General features: G+C 37.6%; 1 protein-coding gene across 1 annotated transcript in view; it reads right to left on the bottom strand.

Annotated features, from left to right (window-relative positions):
- Nucleotides 1-19109, bottom strand: part of LINGO2 (leucine rich repeat and Ig domain containing 2) — a 946590-nt gene that overhangs the window by 741749 nt on the left and 185732 nt on the right. The window contains exon 2 of the mRNA XM_040963550.1: nucleotides 9350-9446. The gene's annotated coding sequence lies outside the window, so the exon portion shown is untranslated. The remainder of the gene's footprint in view (nucleotides 1-9349; nucleotides 9447-19109) is intronic.

The raw sequence follows: 19109 nt of genomic DNA, 5'->3' as shown, positions 1-19109 counted from the left end.
CTACCACTGTCTATACTTACAATGCCTTGACACACTTACACAGCAGAATGATGAGCTTGTGACTTATCTTAATAGGTCAACAACCCAAACTCCCATGCTCACTGGGACAATGGCTCCACCCCTCATTGCTATAAAGTAGTAGTCCCACCACTGGTCTTCCCAGCTCCACCCTCTAGCTATGGACAACAATTATATCTCTGAGAAATTTAGTAAGAATAATCTGGTCATAGGAAACCAAAGGGGAGGAAAGTTTGCCTCCCAGCTGTAGGCTCTAAATCTATGGAGGAAGCTGCTTCTTAAACATTGGAGAAGATATTCTTGCCTCTCCTTAAAGGACTAGGCATTCTCACAGTTCTACTGTCCGTTACTGGGGAATCTCAGAAGTCTGAAATCTTTCCTTCTGTCTCATCAACCTCTCTTTGCTCTTACTCCATAGTCTCATGATGTCTGCTGGCGTAACGCATTTTTTTAAATTACGGATTTCTCCAAATAGGGCTAGTAACATTTATGGATTATTTGTTTTTCCTTTTTGTAACATGGATAAGATTGTCCAGGTGTTAAAGGTTTTTTTTTGTTTTGTTTTGTTTTGCTTAGCAATTTCTTCTTCAATTTCTTTCTTTTTGCATTAAAATGAACATTATTATAAATCTACGCATATCTTTCACATTTCTGGTCTACAATAAACTTTTCGCTTAAGGCCATGTTTCCACACATTTTGTGAACTCCCTTTCTACTATACGCTGTAACTCAAATGAGACTATTTCAATTTCCTATAACTTTGTCCACCCTTTAATTATCAGGTTACATAAATTCAACAAATAAAAACTGAAGCAAAAATTAAACTACGTTCTGTCTATAGCTATTCAGGGACAACTTACAGTCATAGGCAATAAACTTTGCTTTCTTCTTTTATATTCCTGCCATGATTTACTTTAAATTCTGTATACTAGGTTTTTGTCTTATATGGTTCCTGAGGAACCCTTATGGCACAGAAGGAGTGATCCTGTGGGTGAATGAAGACAAAGGCCTTCAACGGCTACCAGAGCTTCAGAGCTACTATGGTCGCAACATGCTGACCATGAAGAACTGCAACAAGGCATAGCATCTACTTGTTTCATAGATTTAAACATCAATGACCTATTTCATTCACACTTGAAGCTGTTATCATAACTATTAAACTTACTTCTCTAGATCTCTCCTCTCTGTTACGATGTCCTTGTTTTCCAGACGTGCAATAGAATTTCCTATTCTTACTTATGCCACTTAATTTTGCTTTCATTTTACTTGTATATCACAGAGACAGACAGCGATTACTTATTCCACAATTTACCAGTTAAAGGGCCCCAATAAAACAAGCCAAGGACAAGAGCCAAAAAGTTAATCTAGGTATCCCATCTGGCTGGCCAGAATCCAAGTAATCTACCTATCATCTGCTGAGTCCCAAGGCGGAACCTTGTTGTTCTGGTACTCAAATGCATTTGTATTCAACTATTCCAATATGGGACACAGTTGTTCTAACCAGTTTCTAATGCACTGCACCAAATACCCATGCCTATCAAGTGGCTTGATAGTTAGCTCTGATGCATTTTCAAATATTTGACCATGGATTTGTCCCTAAAACCTTCTTTTCTTCCAGAACAGAATCACACATTCTGCAGGTGATCTTTCCTGTTATACACTGGGCAGCTAAACCGCAACTAATTATTTATTGGCCTACAATATTGTTTTTTTTCAAATCACATCTGAGGTCTTGAGAGCAAAGGTTCTGTCTTCCTAATTCCTTTAATTCCAAATTTTGTATCTGATACACAGAAGGTACAATACACACACTGGATAAGCAAATGAATGAACTCAGTATGCTTCCATCCCATAGTTCCAAATTATCTTCTAAGCCAAAATGTGGTGCTCACTTCTATCAATGTTTATAGTCATAATAACAATCATGTCTCTACAACCCAGTTAGATTAAAAAGCACATCAAATGGGCCATTTTTTCCTCCAGTCAGGGTTAGAATTAAGCTCTATTAATGGGAACCGGAATTATCTGTACCTATGCTTGAATTTCAGAAGTTGCAAAGGCAATTATCATTTTCACTCTGCATGAAAAAATCAATATAATTACAAAAGCCATTTAGGGAGTATTTTCATTTTGTAATTTCTCCACTGTCATGCATCTGTCCCCACCTTTGGCCATCCTGTTCTCTGCTACACAGTTACCAAATCTTACAAACTGCTTGGCAGTCAATTTAGCTGTTGACTACCTCATTGTGCTCTCATTCCTATAAACTCAGGTTTTCTCTCCCAGTGTCCATTGCATTTTGAGCAGGTAAGTTCTAGTAGATGGAATAAGACTGGATACATAGTACAAAAAAATATATTTATCAACCTCATGACTTTTTTCACTTCTGCAGCTTAATGAAACTAAATAAATTCTTTTTAGAAGTCACATTCTGAAAATAGCAAGGCATGTCATGAGAGGAGCACAGAGAGTTTATCTGTAGTGACAGTTGTTCAAATATAAGCATCCTAATTTTATACTTTAGATGTTTGAGAACTAACAATTATTTCATGCTTGAACTATTTTAGTTCTCAGGGCTTACTTGTAGATGTTAGAATTGTCTTAATAAATGCAGATGTTTTGTGTTGATTCTAAAAGACAGAATAAGACTGCCTTGGCATAAGAAATTACCTACAGGCACTAAATCTGTGTATGAGTGTGTGTGTGTGTGTGTGTGTGTGTGTGTGTGTGTGTGTGTGTGTGTGTGTGTAAGCATTAAGAACAGGGAAGGTAGGTTTGATATACCCTGGTTAATGATCCCCCTTCCCCACCACACACACACAGACACACTGTAAAGAGTGCTGACAGAACTTCATTACTGCAGATTGCCCCTATTTAACATGCAGCTGTCTTGCAGCCTGTGCCCCTGCTGTTTGCAAAACTTACTTTGAATATACAATGCCTATTATAGGAACTGAACACATCAAGATTTTGACAGGTGTCTTCAGTGTTATGCAATTAAATTTTATGTATGTACTTTGAGCTTTAAGTGCCCCTGAAAGGAGGAAAATTGACTAATGTATCTTAAACAGAGCATTTATTTTACCTCTCCACCTGTCCTCAGCATTATTCCATCTCCTCACAAGAAACAAATAAGTAAAATATATTCACTTGAAAGAAAAAAAAAACTGATTTAGAAATAGAGTTCCACATTGGACCTAATATGGAAAAATCCTCTTGAAAGTTCTTGGGGATGGTAAAAGGCTGACAACCCATATAGATGTCAGCTTGTGTCCCGGCTGTCCTGACTCATTCTCCTGTTAATGGCCTGGGAAAAGCAGCAAAGGATGGCTCACTTGTTTGGTTCCCTTCAGCCATCAGGAAGGTTCCGATGGGGCTCCTGGCTCCTGGCTTCAGCCTAGCCACATGCTGGTGGTTGTGGTAAATCAGCAAATGGAAGAGTCACGTTGTCTGTCCCCCTCTCTTCTCTGTTAGTGTCTCTCTCTCTGTTTCAAACGTATAAATAAACCTTAAAACAAATTATCTTGAAGACCCTCAAGCTATCCATTATATGAAAAGAAAACTATAAAAAGACTTGAGGGTCTAGGATAGCCAGGAAAAAAATAGCATCTAAAATTACAGATTTAATGACATTGCATTCACAATTTTATTGTTACTCTTCAAAGTTGAAAAGTAAAAAAAGATACGCCCCATTCCATTCTCAATGACTGTGTGATACAGCTTGGAGCTGTATTAACGACAGTCACAAAATGCTTCCTTGGTACTTGCATGCTAACAATAAAGTGCAATTAAGTTCTGTAAAACCATGGGGTAAGCCCTTTTTGAAACTAGGAAAACACTTATGCATATGACAGTACAATTGCTCTCATCTCTCACAACAAATCTAAAACTTTGGTTATTCTCCTTTCTGTATTTGAATAAATGATTCATTTACTTATTCAATTAACACATAAACCCTTAAAGCTGCCATATTCACTGCAGTATTTTTACACAGATAAAAATAATGTTTTTTATATTATCTATCAATTTCATTAAAGAAAATACATGGTGCTAAAATCAACTACAAAATAATAACTTGGGCTCCACACAGTAGCCTAGCAGATAAAGTGCCTTGTATGCACCAGGATCCAAGTGGGTGCCAATTTGTGTTCCAGCTGCTTTACATCTCTTCCAGCTCACTGTTTGTGGCCTGGGGAAGCAGTAGAGGGCGGCCCAAAGCTTTGGACACTGCACTCATGTGGGAGACCCAGAAAAGACTCCTGGCCGCTGGTCTGGGAACAGCCATCTCTGGCAATTGCAACCACTTGGGGAGTGAACTAGCAGATGAAAGATCTTTCTGTCTCTCCTTCTTTTTGTAAATATGACTTTCAATAAAAAATAAAAATTTAAATAAAAAATAATAACTCTAAAAATAATTGGAACGATAATTGTCTTCAAGGGATTGGCACTAATCTTCGAGATATACAAAGGTGAAGTTTCCATAAGCCTTAGGAATGATCCTGAAAATACTTGAAAACAGAAATTTTAGAAAACAACAAAAACCTGGGGTGCTACAGTTTACATAACACCCTCTTCCTTCAACTCCTTGGGGCGAAAAATATACTTGAGAAGAACATTTCAATGTTTGATTCTGAAATAATTTGAAAAACAAACATAAACAACACAAAACTGCAAGTACACACTCCCATACCTTTTTTTTTCCTATGCTCCCATTCCTTTCTAAAGATTTATTCATTTATTTATGTGGCAGTTAAAATTGCAGAGAGAAAGACACACAGAGAGAAGCAGCTACCACCTGCTGGCTCACTCCTCGGAGAGTCACAATGGCCAGAACTGGACCAGGCGGAAGCCAAGAACTCCTTCCAAGTCTCCCTCCACTCTCACACATGTTAAGCAATGACATTAAGGAGGCTAGTGGAGCTGCCTGAAATGGCTGCAATGCATATGAGCTCCACTTCCAAGTCAGTTCCCTGCTAACAGCCTGGGAAATCAGCATGTGATGTGCCAAGCTTTTGGCCCCTTGTGTATATGCATATGCTTTTTGAAACATTGGTTATATCGATATGAAATGTAAAGGTGGGCGGAAAAACAGCTTAATCCAGCAGTAGACAATGCATTGGCAAGATCAGTATTATCATTAAAGTTTTCCATCTGAAAGAAGTATGCTTCACCTTTATTTCTCATGTACCTTCCTTCATGGGTTCCCTGGAATTGTATATTTTAGGCTACAGCTTATTCTTGATTCTTCACTTTTCTGAGCATCACTAATTTATTTTCCTCTAGGGAAGAATAGGCTGAGAAGTCAGAACAAAAGATAGAGGTGGACCTGTCATGTGTCATGCATAAAAATTATGAATGGAGAGGTTGTAAAACAAAACAAAACAAAACAAAAATACACACTTACATGCTGAATGGAATGCCACTTGAATAAATGATAGCAGAGTTCACATGAAAGCTGAATATTGGGAAGTTTTTTTCTTGAAAAGACTTCTAGGGAGCTGGGGCGGTGACACTGCACACTAATCCTTCCCCCTGTGGTGCTGTCACCTCTATTGGTCCAGGTTCATGCTCCAGTGCTCCATTCCAATCCAGCTCCCTGCTTGTCACCTGAGAAAGTGGTAGAGGATGACCCAACACCTTGGGACTCTGTACCCATGTGGGCAACTTAGAAGAATTTCTGGTTCCCAGCTTTGAATCAACTCAGCTGTTGTAGCCACTGAGGAGTGAACCAGCATATGAAAGACCTATTCTATTTCTCCTTCTCTCTGTAAAATCTGTCTTTCAAATACAAAATTTAAAAACTATTTTTAAAAACTTCTAAATGTGTATATTTTATCATTTTCAATTTATAATACTACTGCAACTTGAAAGCCTGAGTGTTGAGTAATGGAGATGAGTGGGCATCATAGGCAGTAACTTAAACACAGCTTGGGACACCCACAACCCATACAGTAGTGCTAGTTTTAGTACCTGTCACCCATGTGCACAACCCAGCTCAAGTACTGGAGTCCTAGCTGTGGCCTGACCCAGCCCCAACTCATGTGTCCTTTTAGAACCGTGGAACCAGTGGACAGAACATACTCTTTCTCCCTGTCTCTCAAAAATAAATTTTTAAAAAGAGAGTGGGGTAGGTGTTCCAAACTGTAGATGGAATTTATTTATACACACGACAAAGAATAAAAGAACTCTATAGCTGGGAGGGCTAAGCTAGGACAGCAGATGCACATGAGTGTGAATTTGTTTCCTTCCTCTGTCACTAACCAGTTGTGACATTCTGAAAAAAAATTATTCTAGCTTCCCTTTCCAGGAAAAGCAACTACATTTCTTTGATATGTGCTATTTAGTCTGACATTTCAGGGCCCTCCTTGAAAGCTCCACGATACCAAATGTGTGCTGGTTCATGTCTCAGCTGCTCCACTTCTCATCCAGCTCCATGCTTGTGGACTGGGAAATCAGTATGGAATGGCCCAAAGCCTAGGGACCCTACACCTGTGCAGGAGACTCAGAAGCAGTTCATGGCTCCTGGCTTCGGAGAGCAGAGTACAGCCCAGAGCCTTGGAACCTGAACCCACATGAGAGACCTGGAACAAGCAACTAGCTCCTGGCTTTGGATCAGCTCCCCTCTGGCTATTGCAGTCACTTGGGGAGTGAATCAGTGGATAGAAGATCTTTGTCCCTCCTTCTCTCTGTAAATCTGACTTTCCAATAAAAAATAAATAAATCTTAAATAAAAAAGCTCTGCTATTTTCAGACTGTTGTTTTGTTTTACCATATGTTAGATGACTCATCAGGACATTCCATACTACAATCATTTTTTAAATTTTACCAAAAAAAAAAAATGCACCATATAGCTTTCAAGTGCATGACCAAGGCAATGAACTTTAGGTGGCATCTTACTGTCTAGAAATCAGTTACAATTCAAACACAGACATAAATACAAATACAAACAGAAACACAAATACAAATCTAAATTAATAAAAACAAACGTGTATATAAATTTACCTATCTAGATTACTTTAACACAGTATAAATAAATATGAATTTTTTTGTTTTTTTTGTTTCTTTATGTCAAAAGAGATTATAGGACCAGCTGCTCTGCCGGGCTTAACCTCTTGATAATTGATATTATTCAAGCACTCAACAGCATAGGCTAAAATCCACTAGCACACTGATAATAAACAACAGGAATGTACAATATTATACTTGAGACATTTTTCAGAAAACTTCTTCATGAGTGGTTTTACAAAGCAGATAAGCAAATAGGCCTACACTTGTGATGCCTCTAAGTAGGTAATGGTGAATTAAGTGTTCAGGAGCTTAAACAAAACAAATATAGGCTGGTCGTTCCCATATGTGCTTATGCTACTAGCACAAAAAGCTTTCACAGCTGGAAAATTGAATTATCCTAGGATTAGAAAACCACAGTGTCAGATGCACACTGTCGTGGTGCCGAGAGTGGTTTCTAGAACCACCATTTTCCAACGTAATCAGCTATTAACCTCTATAGAGCTATTTTTATTCATCTGTATAATGAGAACACAAAATGTTGAAAAGGACTAGCACTAAAATCAAGCAAGTTAATACAGAAGAAGGCTACACGGCTTTTCAGGTGCTCCTCAATAAATGTTACGCAAATAACTCCCGTTTCTACTATTAATTGAGGCAACATCTATCTACCCAAGCTGTCTTGCTTTCTTGCTTACCTATTCTACTAACTTTTTACATATTACAGAATCAAAACCTTTGCTATTACTAACGTAGAATCAAGTGTCATTAAGCACCCTGCCACTTAAGACAACAATCTACAACATCCCAAAAAGTGAGTATTGAATAACTGAAGCAAATCTCCCCTGTAAAAACAGAGCATCTGGATGGCAACGCTAGGACACATTTGTTTAAAATTCGAAAAAAAATAAAGTATTTTTTGGTAGGATAGATAGAGCCACTATATTTGACAGTAATGCTGAATCTCAAGAATGAAAAGTGCCCATGCTTTGCTCACCAACTGGATTCCTTCAGGATACTGAATTCTAGAGGATTCAAGCCCAATCCACAACTGTCCTTCACATAGCAAATTAATGTATTCTGTATAAAGGAATATCTTCTACAAGAGCAAAGCAATACTTGATCCTAATGTCCCATAATACTGAATGAAAAGAATCTTTCAAATGAACATTTCTTTAAACACAAATTGTCATGGATAAAACTATAATACAACAGATTACTTCTTAACAGATTTTATATGATAAGTTCTTTGTTGTGGCTTCTGTTTAATAACATTTGCTGTGGGCCAGACAGAGTGGTAGGTGCTTCACATTTGTCTTTATATGTATAGATTGCAACAACCTTGTTGCACAGGTAACAATAAATGAGATTTTACTACCTGGTTGCTGAAGGTAGTATATCAGCTAGCCATATAAGGAGGATTAATACTAGTTTCATAACAATAGCTATTGGTCATGTCATGTGTATCAAAAACAAGTCTACAGATTTTCATTTTACAATGAAAGAAAAACCGACGATACAGTTCCCAAGTCATTTCTTTCATAAATTTTAATTTATATGGAATAAAATCATCTACATAACCGATTAATGACTATGGGAAATCTTTCTTCAAGGATAGCAAAACATTAAGGAAACATCTTCACTTTAAATTCTGATGGAAGGCATTTCTACGTGGCAGTTTCATTCTCAACGGTCCTGCCTTCAAGCTAAGCTAATTATGTTTTGGTCTGGGGCTTCTCCCCATCACAAATGCAACACCATGACAGGGCAGCAGAGTTGCTGGAAACGGAAGCACTTACACTCCAAGCGTTCTTGTGCCATTTGCCAACTGCATGATTAGACAGGATTGTCTTCTGTTCAGAGCTATACTCTCAGCATACCTCCTCTAGCTCTGTTATCATAACTGATGGCTAATATAAACTGTCTATAGATTTATAGTCAAATTTTAATTATATAGCAAAATTTGCCATTCTACTTTAGGATTTAAATTTATATTTAAATTTTCGCTACTCTACTTTAGCATCCAGAAAAATCAACATTGCAAAACATGGATGTTTTTATTTTCTAAGTCTTTGGATGACAAACATTCATCATTTTTTAATCTCATTATTTGTTCACAAGAAAAAAATCAAATATACATAGACACACATATATATATATACACTTGAAAACCTTCTGCGTGCATGTGTATATAAATAAACATATGGTTTGTGGAAAATATGCACATCTTTTAATTTCACTTTTCCCAAAAACTCTCAGAAGCCCACTTGTACACATCCATCACATTCCCCAAGTGTCAACAACATTAAGAATATTTTCTTCTTACCAGAACATGAAGCAGTTTCAACACACAGATTCCAGCTTCACTGAGGACAGAGCACACAGAAGGATTCTACATCTTGAAACCATCTCCAGTGGATTTTCTAAATGAAATGAAAGAAAAAAAATCTCAGAAATAATGAAAAAAAAATTTCCTCATTCCAACAGCACTTAATTGAAATGCCATTTTCCATATGGCTGTTTTTCTATCAGAAAAAAATCATATATACAGAAATATATATTTATAAATATACATATTTATATATTGATAGTTCACAATCTATACTGATAAGCCCATTCCTTTGAACTCTAATAGTTGTATTTTCAGATACAGAATTTCATTGCATGCATTCTTGTGAATTAATGGATATTTTTAAGTAGATATCACAAAATACCTTTATGAAACTGAGTATGTTCAGTTTGTCTGCAAATAAATTGCTTAAATATCACTGATACCATATAGATGATGAGTGAACATATGAACATAATAAAATCTTAATATTTTAGAGAAAAGATAATTTTAATCCATCTCTTTTCTATTTTAAGATATTTGTGGATGCACATCAAAATTTGAGCCAAAAGACTCAACCTTTGACACCGAACAGCTTTATTAATTTCCATTAATCATTTGGTCATCACAAATGTATTTCCTCATAAATAAATTACCAAGTCTCAACAGTTTGAAAGTTGAAACCTTATTCTCACATTTGCCAAACACAATGTAAATCTAGATGTTTTTAACAATTATTCTTATACACCCTACACACATACACCCCTTACAAATCTTTATGTTGAGAAATTATTCTGTAACCACATGGAATACAACACTTGTTCATCATCCTAAGTCTATATCTTTCCATTCTGATTTCATTGCAATAGTTCTTCAACAGAGTTACACAAAATGCTAGCTGCAAAAATTACATCAATAAAAGCACTGACCAACAGAAGGTGAGAAAGGGAACTCTTTTTTCCTGTTTGTTTATTCATCACTGCCCTATCAATTATCCTTCACCTTATTAGCAACAGTCAATTTCTACCCACTGACCTTTCAAGCCCTTCCAGAATTCACTCACTTAATCCTGTCAGTAACGCCACCATTACTGAGTAGTTCTTATAGAGGCAGGTAGTTATTATAATAATAGAAAGCTCTTATTAACTGATAGTTTTTTTTTAAAGATTTTATTTATTTTCATTGGAAAGGCAGATTTTCAAAGAGATGGAGATATAGAAAGATCTTCTGTCTGCTGGTTCACTCCTCAAGTAGCCACAACAGCCAGAGCTGAACCAATCTGAATCTAAGAGCCAGGAGTTTCTTCTGTGTGTCACATGCAGGTGCAGGGTCCCAAGGCTTTGAGCCATCCCCTACTGCTTTCCCAGTCCACAAGCAGGAAGCTGGATGGGAAGTGGAACAGCTGGGATATGAACCTGGATATGAAGTGGAACATATGGGATCCTGGCACATGCAAGGTGAGGGTTTTTGCCACTAGGTTACTGTGCTGGGCCCTTGACAGTTCTTGAATTTGAGATTCCCAAAGGCGTAACCTGAGAGTTTCTCAAATATCAATAGTAGTTACATTGAATGTTGAACTACAGAGTCCTTCCTTCTAAAACCAAAACATGGAAAAGTCTTTCATGTTATGGATTATAAGAATTAATATCATAAATGTCCACATTAACAAAGCAATTTATAGATTCAGTACAATCCAAATCAAAATATGAATGATATTCGTCTCAAGTCTGGAAAAAAATGATGCTAAAATTTATATGGAAAGTTGGAGGCATCATAATATCAGATTCAAGAGATGCTACAAGGCAGTTATAATCAAAACACCCTTGTCCTGGTATCAAAATAGACATGTTCTTTAATAGGAAAGTATAAAAAAGTTAGGAATCAATCCACTCAATTACAAATAACAAACCCCTGGAGTAAAGACTATCTCTTCCTAAATGCTGTTGGGAAAACTGAATCTATGCACAATGCACACGGAAGTACAAACCAAGACCCTTTCCTTACATCTTACAGAAAAGTCAACTCACCATGCCTAAGTCTGTGAGGTGATAATGCCAAATTACTAGAAGAAAACATTGGGAAAATGCTACAAAACACTGGCCTAGGCAAAGGCTTATTGAAAAAATATACGAATGTGATTGCATCCAACTAAGAAGCTTTCCACTGCTAAGAAAACACACAACCACATGAAAAGGCAACCCATAGGATGGAGAACATATTTTCTATTTAGTTAAATGATAATGTATTATTATCCAGGCTCTGTAAGAACTCAAGAAACGCAACAAAAACAAAATAAGCAACCCAGTTAAGAGAAGGGAACAGGACATGAACAGAAAATTTTCAAAGGAAGAAAATACAAATCACCAACAGATACATGGAACCTTGCTTAGTATCCCTAAGGCATCAGAGAAATGTAAATAAAAAGCCACAGTGTTGCTTCATCTCAACTCAGTTCAACTGGGTATCATCCACATGATCCAGATGAAACAGCCATTATCCAAAAACAATTAATAGTGCTGAGAACGTGGGGTAAAATGTACCCTATTATGAAGGAGGACAATTTATTAAATCTGTAAGAAAACAACTGATTAAACAGAGGACACTGGGAGGCCTTGCTAGTGTGGGGCGGCCATCCAGCCAGGAAGGTTCTGGGAGCAGTTGATGTGGAAATGCATAGGTCAGAAGTTCCCTAATCCTCAGGCTTAGATAGCAGATCAAAGAGAGATGCTTGCTCTCTCTGGCAGGGGAACAGGAACTAACAGACAAGAAAAGGCACCTGCTAGAGGAACAAATTGCTTACTCATAAACTCCCTCTTGCTGTTGGTATGTAAATCCCTCAAACCCTCCTCCCTTATGCCTAAGTGACCATCTGTCTTTAAAAGCCTGATGCTGCTAATAAACTTTGGTTCTTAACCATCAGTTAGTAATCCACGTGTATGATTATCAGTTCCATGCACCAAGTTCATCGCTACCTGACATGGAACACTAACCTACTGCTGTGAGAATGTGAAGTAATATAATCTTCATGGAAGACAGTATGGGGATTCCTCAGAGTCTGAATAAGAGCTAAAATGTGGCCCAATCATTCTGCTAGGAATTTATCAAAATGAATGAAATCAGCATATGAAGGAGTAGTTTGCATATCCATTCTTATTATAGTTCAATCTACAATAGTTAAGACATGGAATCAACCCAGATGTCCATTAATTGATGATCAGATAAAGAAAATGGGGTATACATTTTCTTTATACATATACAATACTACTTAACAATAAGAGAAAAAAAAAGCAAACTCTGCCCTTTGAAACAAAATATATGCAAGAGAAAACTATCATACTTAGTAAGATAAGCCAGTCTCAAAATAAGTACTAGCATATGTTTTCTCTGGTATGTGGCAGTTAATGCAGGAATTAACACAGAAAAAGAGCACAGGGATGAAACAGACATTTTGTGATATGACTGACATTTTGTCCTTTGTTTATACCTCTGTGGAATTGTGACCCTGCTACTTTTTACTCACTAGTATCAAATGCATTAAAATTATGTCTTTTCAAAAATTTATGGAATGGTGAGAGGGCAGGGAATGAAGAGAATTATGAGAGGGTAGGAGAGAGAGAAGTATAGTTGCTTTATTGGAATTGCAATGAGTATCCCTTGAAATCTGCTGGCTTTATATTAATAAAAATAATAAAAGGAAAAGCAAAATAATGATAATATTCATGAGTTTTTGCAATGCATTATTTCCTTTACACATATTATTCCTTTAATATTCATGCATTGTATGAATTGAAGTACTTTGGATTCACATATGGATATAAAATTTACATTGAGATAACATAACGACTGATAGTTTAAACCTCTTGAAAATGTGAATACAGTCCATTTAAGCCCCTTTTCTGAAAAATGGCCATCACGGGAGATTTCCCTCTATTTCTTTCTTAAAGCCAGGTCTACTGATACCCATGAAAATTTTGGTATTCTTCTTCAAAAATACTAATGTGTATTTCAGGTCTTTCAGTCCACTCCAGCTGTGCATTCCAAGTCACTCTGACAACAATTCTTAAAAGCATTTACAGGGGATGAAAAGTTATCCAGAGGGTGGGAGCAAAACTTGGGCAAGCAGAGAAGAAAGTTGGCAATAGAACCAGGGCTGCACCTATTCTAATTCCCGGAAATATGTTACTGGATCAAGTATGTAAGAAGCACTTGGTTTGACAACCTAAATATCAGTGCCCAAATCACAACCCATCTATTTTCCAAGTGTTCTATTTCTTATTTTGTTCATCTAATGAGTACTGCGATACCCAGGTTTCAAAATGGATGCAAGATCCTCATGATCTCTTTGAAATGTGTCTATCATTCCAAGCTTTAGGAGGTACAGTTCATTCCCTCGCCTCTTAAATAGAGGTTGGACATATGTCTTGCTTGGCTGATAGAATGTAGAAGAATATTATTTTGAGTCTAGATATGAAGGAACCCTCATTTTTTCCCTGTTCTTTCCTAATTGAGATTTAGTTACCAAAAGAAGAAACTACATCGGACTGCCAAAGGCATCTGGCTCACCAGACAGACAGCACTGGCTGCTAAACAGAGATGTCCACCTCGGGACACAAGCCTGCCTGAGCTGCCAGCTGACCACCACTGCACAAGTGACCCAAGAAAAGCACTCAGAAACCCCATGCAGCTGAGCTTCAATCAGTGCGCACAGCCCAGCATCATAAGCAAAGAAAATGATTACTGTTTTCAGTCACTAGGCTTCAAAGGATTTTTAATGTAATAATAAACAACTGCTAACTGATTCAGATCATTGTCTTCAAATAGTGCTTTTAAATAGCTAAACAACATATGTAAAATGTAACCACAGAGTAAGAGTCCTACATTTATCAAGTTTATGAATGACTTTTCTAGCATAATCATGGTGTAAACAGTGTCCACCTGTAATGAATACGGAAAAGACAGTCACTCACTCTGCAAGAGCTAAGGAGTTGAGTAAGTTAGCTTGACCTAAAATTACAGGTATGAAGTAGAGGCATAGATGAATATACATTTTTCATTGATACTCAGATTATTTGTGGAAGTCCAGATAAGATCTATATGCATGAGGATATTGCAAGTTTTATGAAATCAGTTTTGAAACTTTCTGGAAACCAGGTCTATTTATATTCTTCAAAGACTCTTGAAATAATTTATATGGGTAGGTTATATCAATTTATATTTCTCATGTTGTGAATAAAAGCATGAACACTAATAAAAGATTCAAATGTCATCAAGTTTAGCAGCTATTAGCAAAGTATTCGTCAGTGCAAACCTGGACCCTAGAGAGGAGGTGAGATTCAAGCCCAGATCCTCTGCCATGAGATGCAGGTGAGCAGCTGAAGCCTTGGCTTAGCTGCTGCATCAAAGGCTTGCCTGTCCTCATTTGCAGAATGCACCACAACTCGGGAGGTGTGTGCTTATAAACCAAATATTCTGCTGAGGTAAACTGACAGCAATTAAATAAGTTACAAGGAAATAGCTAGTGATGCCTTTCTGGCCCTTTTGTCCCAGGGCTAGGAGCCATGGAAATCAGGCATTCTCCTTTGTTTATGGAGAAACACCTTTGAGGTGAACTTTTAAAAGATGCCATCCCCACCAATAATTTGGATCTTTCTTTCCTTCTCCTGCCACTATGGCAGGAGGTACAGGTTCTTTCTCTCTTGGAGCCCCCTCCCACCACTAGGACAGGAGCTCCTCATCTCAGCTTTTCTAAACAAATCTTGTTTTTTTTTTAAGATTTATTTTTATTATTTTTTTATTGGAAAGGCGGATATACAGAGAGGAGAGACAGAGAGGAAGATCTTCCGTCCGATGATTCACTCCCCAAGTGAGCGCAACGGGCCGATACTATGCCGATCTGAAGCCAGGAGCCTCTTCCGGGTCTCCCACGCGGGTGCAGGGTCCCAAAGCTTTGGGCTGTCCTCGACTGCTTTCCCGGGCCACAGGCAGGGAGCTGGAAGGGAAGCGGGGCTGCCGGGATAGAACTGGCGCCCATATGGGATCCCGGGCATGCAAGGCTAGGACCTTAACCACTGCGCCACCACGCCGGGCCCACAAATCTTGTTTTAAAACTAAACTGTGTCCACATGAAAATTCTTTCTGCAAGAGAAGAATTGAGGTTGCTGCCACACTCGGGGTCGAAAACCCTACAACAATTGCAACTAGTGACTGGCTAAGCTTTAGTCAGGAACCAAAAGCTTTATTTAGGACTCTGTTGTAGGTGTCAAGGTCCCAAACCTTCAGGTATTTTGTACTGCTTTTCCCATAGTATTAGCAGAAAGTGGGATGGGAATTGGAGGAAGCCAGGATACGAACCAGCACCCACATTATATATGGGTCTCACAAGCAGTGGCTTTATTTGCTACGCCACACAGCATAGAAACTTCCTATGAATAGTAGATTTGCAAAGACTAGAATTGCCATACAAATTCTGAAACCACATTAAATAATTTGGTACTGTTACATTAAATTTACTGGCCTATCTTGTTTTGTTAATGGACATTTTACAAGTTATACACTAAATTATACATGTTTAATTTATTAACAGATGCAGAATATTGAAAAACTATATTCATTAATATCACTTATCAAGCTTATAATAATTCTTTTTAAGTAGTGGGAAGTTGTCAAGCTATTGTGACATACAAGAGACTTTCAAAACTTGAATATTCACTTAAAAGCTCCAATTTGATTACTAGCAACAAATACAAAATGTAATTGCTTTCCCTGTAGATTTAGATCCACTTTATTTTTTAGAGATGTGTGCCAAATATCTAAGTCTCAACAGCTTTAGTTTAACTATCAGACACGCTTTCTTGTAAAAATGGTGTTAAATCAAAAGCAGGTGAGTTCAGTTTGCAACTCAATTACAAAAATATTTTCCCTCAAGACAGCAACTTACTTCGGCATGCAGCAAAAGTGCCTTATGTGTACTTTTATTTCATCAAGCAGAATATTAAGATGTTTATTCAGACTGCAAGCTATAGAAAATAATAACTTATGCTACTTCATCAATGACACTATTAAATAAACTGGCTTTTATTAGGTACATTTCAAGTAAGCAATGGTGAAAAATAAAGTGACTTGCCAGATACTGTTTGATGTTATCGCTTTGAACTCCATCACCTTTACATGATCGGAGCAATTGTTTTAGAGTGAAAAAAGGAAATAATACATAAGCATTGCCTTGAAAATGATTTTCAACCAGCAAATTGCATAAAAAATATATTGATAAGATCCATGATCTAAGGGCCTGGGTTTTTGAGCACCACTATTAAATACTGACCTAATAGAAAAGCTAGAGTAAGTCTACAATCTTGAGAGAATGCCTTCTTTTAGGCTAAGGTGTTGGTTTGCCTCTCCACTCTCCACAGCATCACTAAGGTGAGTTACAATTGATCTAGGCTAAGATCAAAATAACCTGGACTAGTACAAGGACAGCGACCTTGCTGAAGTGCATTCGTAGGATCACAGCTTGTTTGCAGAATTATTTACACGGTAAGTAGGAATGCAATTACTTTTATCCAGTAATTTTCAGTAATTCTCAATCAACCAAGGGGATAGGCTAAAGAGGGAGAGAAAAAACAAAAGAGAGGGAGAAAGACAGAGAGAGAGAAAGTGACAGGAAAAAACAAACAAATAATTGAAGATAAACAGAAATGGAGAGCAAAGGAGGAACATGGTAGCAGGAGGAAGTAAAGAGAAACAAAGCCAATGATAAAACGAGAGAAGGAAAGAGTATTCTGTGGGAGCACAAAAGACAATAAATCTAAAGAAGCCAAGAGGAAGGAGTTAGCTAAGGAGACAGAGAATGAGTGCATAGTAGTGCCTTGCAGTCCAAAGAAAGGAAAAGAAAGCCTTTCTTTAAGGCATCGCCTCCAGATTCTCAAGGTACTAAAATGTCTTCTTCCTTGAGAAGTCGGTTTATGAGAGACGTCTCTGTGGGTGTGTCCTCGAGTGTGCAGTAGGAGTTTTGCCGTTCCCTCTTGCCATGATCTGAGAGCCACACTGACTCTTCACAGAGTTAGGAAAGGATGCCATATATTGCAAGACAAATATAGTTTGGGTGTCTTTGTGCCGACCAGGGGACTAAGCACTGACACTCTGTCAGGCTCTCGTCTGTGCCAGGTGGAGTGAAAGATGTATTGTTCATGCTTTCTTTTCGCCATTTCTATACTCAAATATGAAGGCCTAGAGAATCTCAGCTTATACAATCAGGAAAATCCAAAACATAAATTCCTCTGTAAACATAACATTACATTGATTCTTGTGTCTGAAGGAAGAGAAGGCCTTCATTCTTTCTAGGCTGATCTTTCATTTGCCTTCTCTACTACACAGTAGGTAAGTCCAGATTCTTAAATGGAGACACAGTAAAGCCACACTAGGCATTTAAGTATAAAATCACAAACTTATAATTTAAAAATTAATGGGCTAAATAATGAAATGACAGTATGTCTGTCTTAGTGTGTCATTATTACTGTTCACACCAGGTAAATAAACATGTGGGCAATGGCTAACCATGAATAGGTTTTACACAAGTCTATGGTATGGAAATTAGATCTCCGGATTCTTGTTTACTATTATGCATACAAAGGGCAACTTGGCAACAGGTGCCACTTGGGGCAGTGTAAGCTAGCTGTAGGAGGCTGTATGTAACACGCGGTAGAGAAGGTAAACAGGAACTGGGAGAGTCAAAGGGCTATCAATGCCAGCTGCTCGGATGCCAGCCAGGCAGCAAGATGAACTGTCTAGATGCTCATGCCAATGCAGGCTTTAAAGAGTCTTGAAACAAAACTAAACGAACCCTGCTCTTTGACAACTGAGAGGTTTTTGTCTTAACCATGGCACAGTTCTTGATCTGGAAAGTGAAATGGTGATATCATATTAGTATTAATGAAATAATTCTGCATAATGATTATGTAGTGGAAAATGTAAAGGAACATTATATGGTCAAGCTTTGAACGCTGCACATATTCCACTATTTTCCTTCTTCCAATTTTTGTATTATTCACAATCACTTTAACATAGTGAAAACTCATACTCTCACAATAAAATAAGTATTTAAGAAAAATGAGCATAGAATTGCTCTGGACCACATTTGTAAAATGCTGAGCAAGGCATTTTCTAATACTTCATGTCTGTAATACCAAGTAAAGGGCTGACATCTGTGTAACATAACAAAAAATACATATAAATAGGAATTAAAAAGGACATCCTATGATTTGACTATTGTTGTTTGACATTGTTTATACTCCTGTAAAACTGGTCTTTTATTGTTGCTTATTGAATATTGTTATTAATGAGATATAACGTCTGTGATGGGAGAGTAGACCTAAATTAGTTTTTTTTTTAACAACTAAAAAAAAAGTTTGATGGAATAAGGGAGGTAAGTATGATTACCTTAGAATTACACTTATGGGACCTGGCATACTTGCCTGGCGGTTAAAGTCCTGGCCTTGAAAGCACTGGGATTCTATATGGGTGCTGATTCTAATCCTGGATTCCCTGCTTCTCATCCAGCTCCCTGCTTGTGTCCTGGGAAAGCACTCTAGGAGGTCGCAAAGCCTTGGGACCCTGCACCCATGCAGGAGACCTGGAAGAGGCTCTGGGCTCCTGGCTTTGAATTGGCTCAGCTCCGACTGTTGCGACCTCTTGGGGAGTGAATCAATGGATTGCAGATCTTCCTCTGTCTCTCTTCCTCTCTGTATAACTGACTTTCCAA

The sequence above is a fragment of the Ochotona curzoniae genome, unplaced genomic scaffold (assembly GCF_017591425.1).
Source record: "Ochotona curzoniae isolate NIBS_2020 unplaced genomic scaffold, NIBS_Ocur_1.0 scaffold_3208, whole genome shotgun sequence".
Lineage (NCBI taxonomy): Eukaryota > Metazoa > Chordata > Mammalia > Lagomorpha > Ochotonidae > Ochotona > Ochotona curzoniae.
This window is presented reverse-complemented; position numbering and strand designations above follow the sequence as displayed.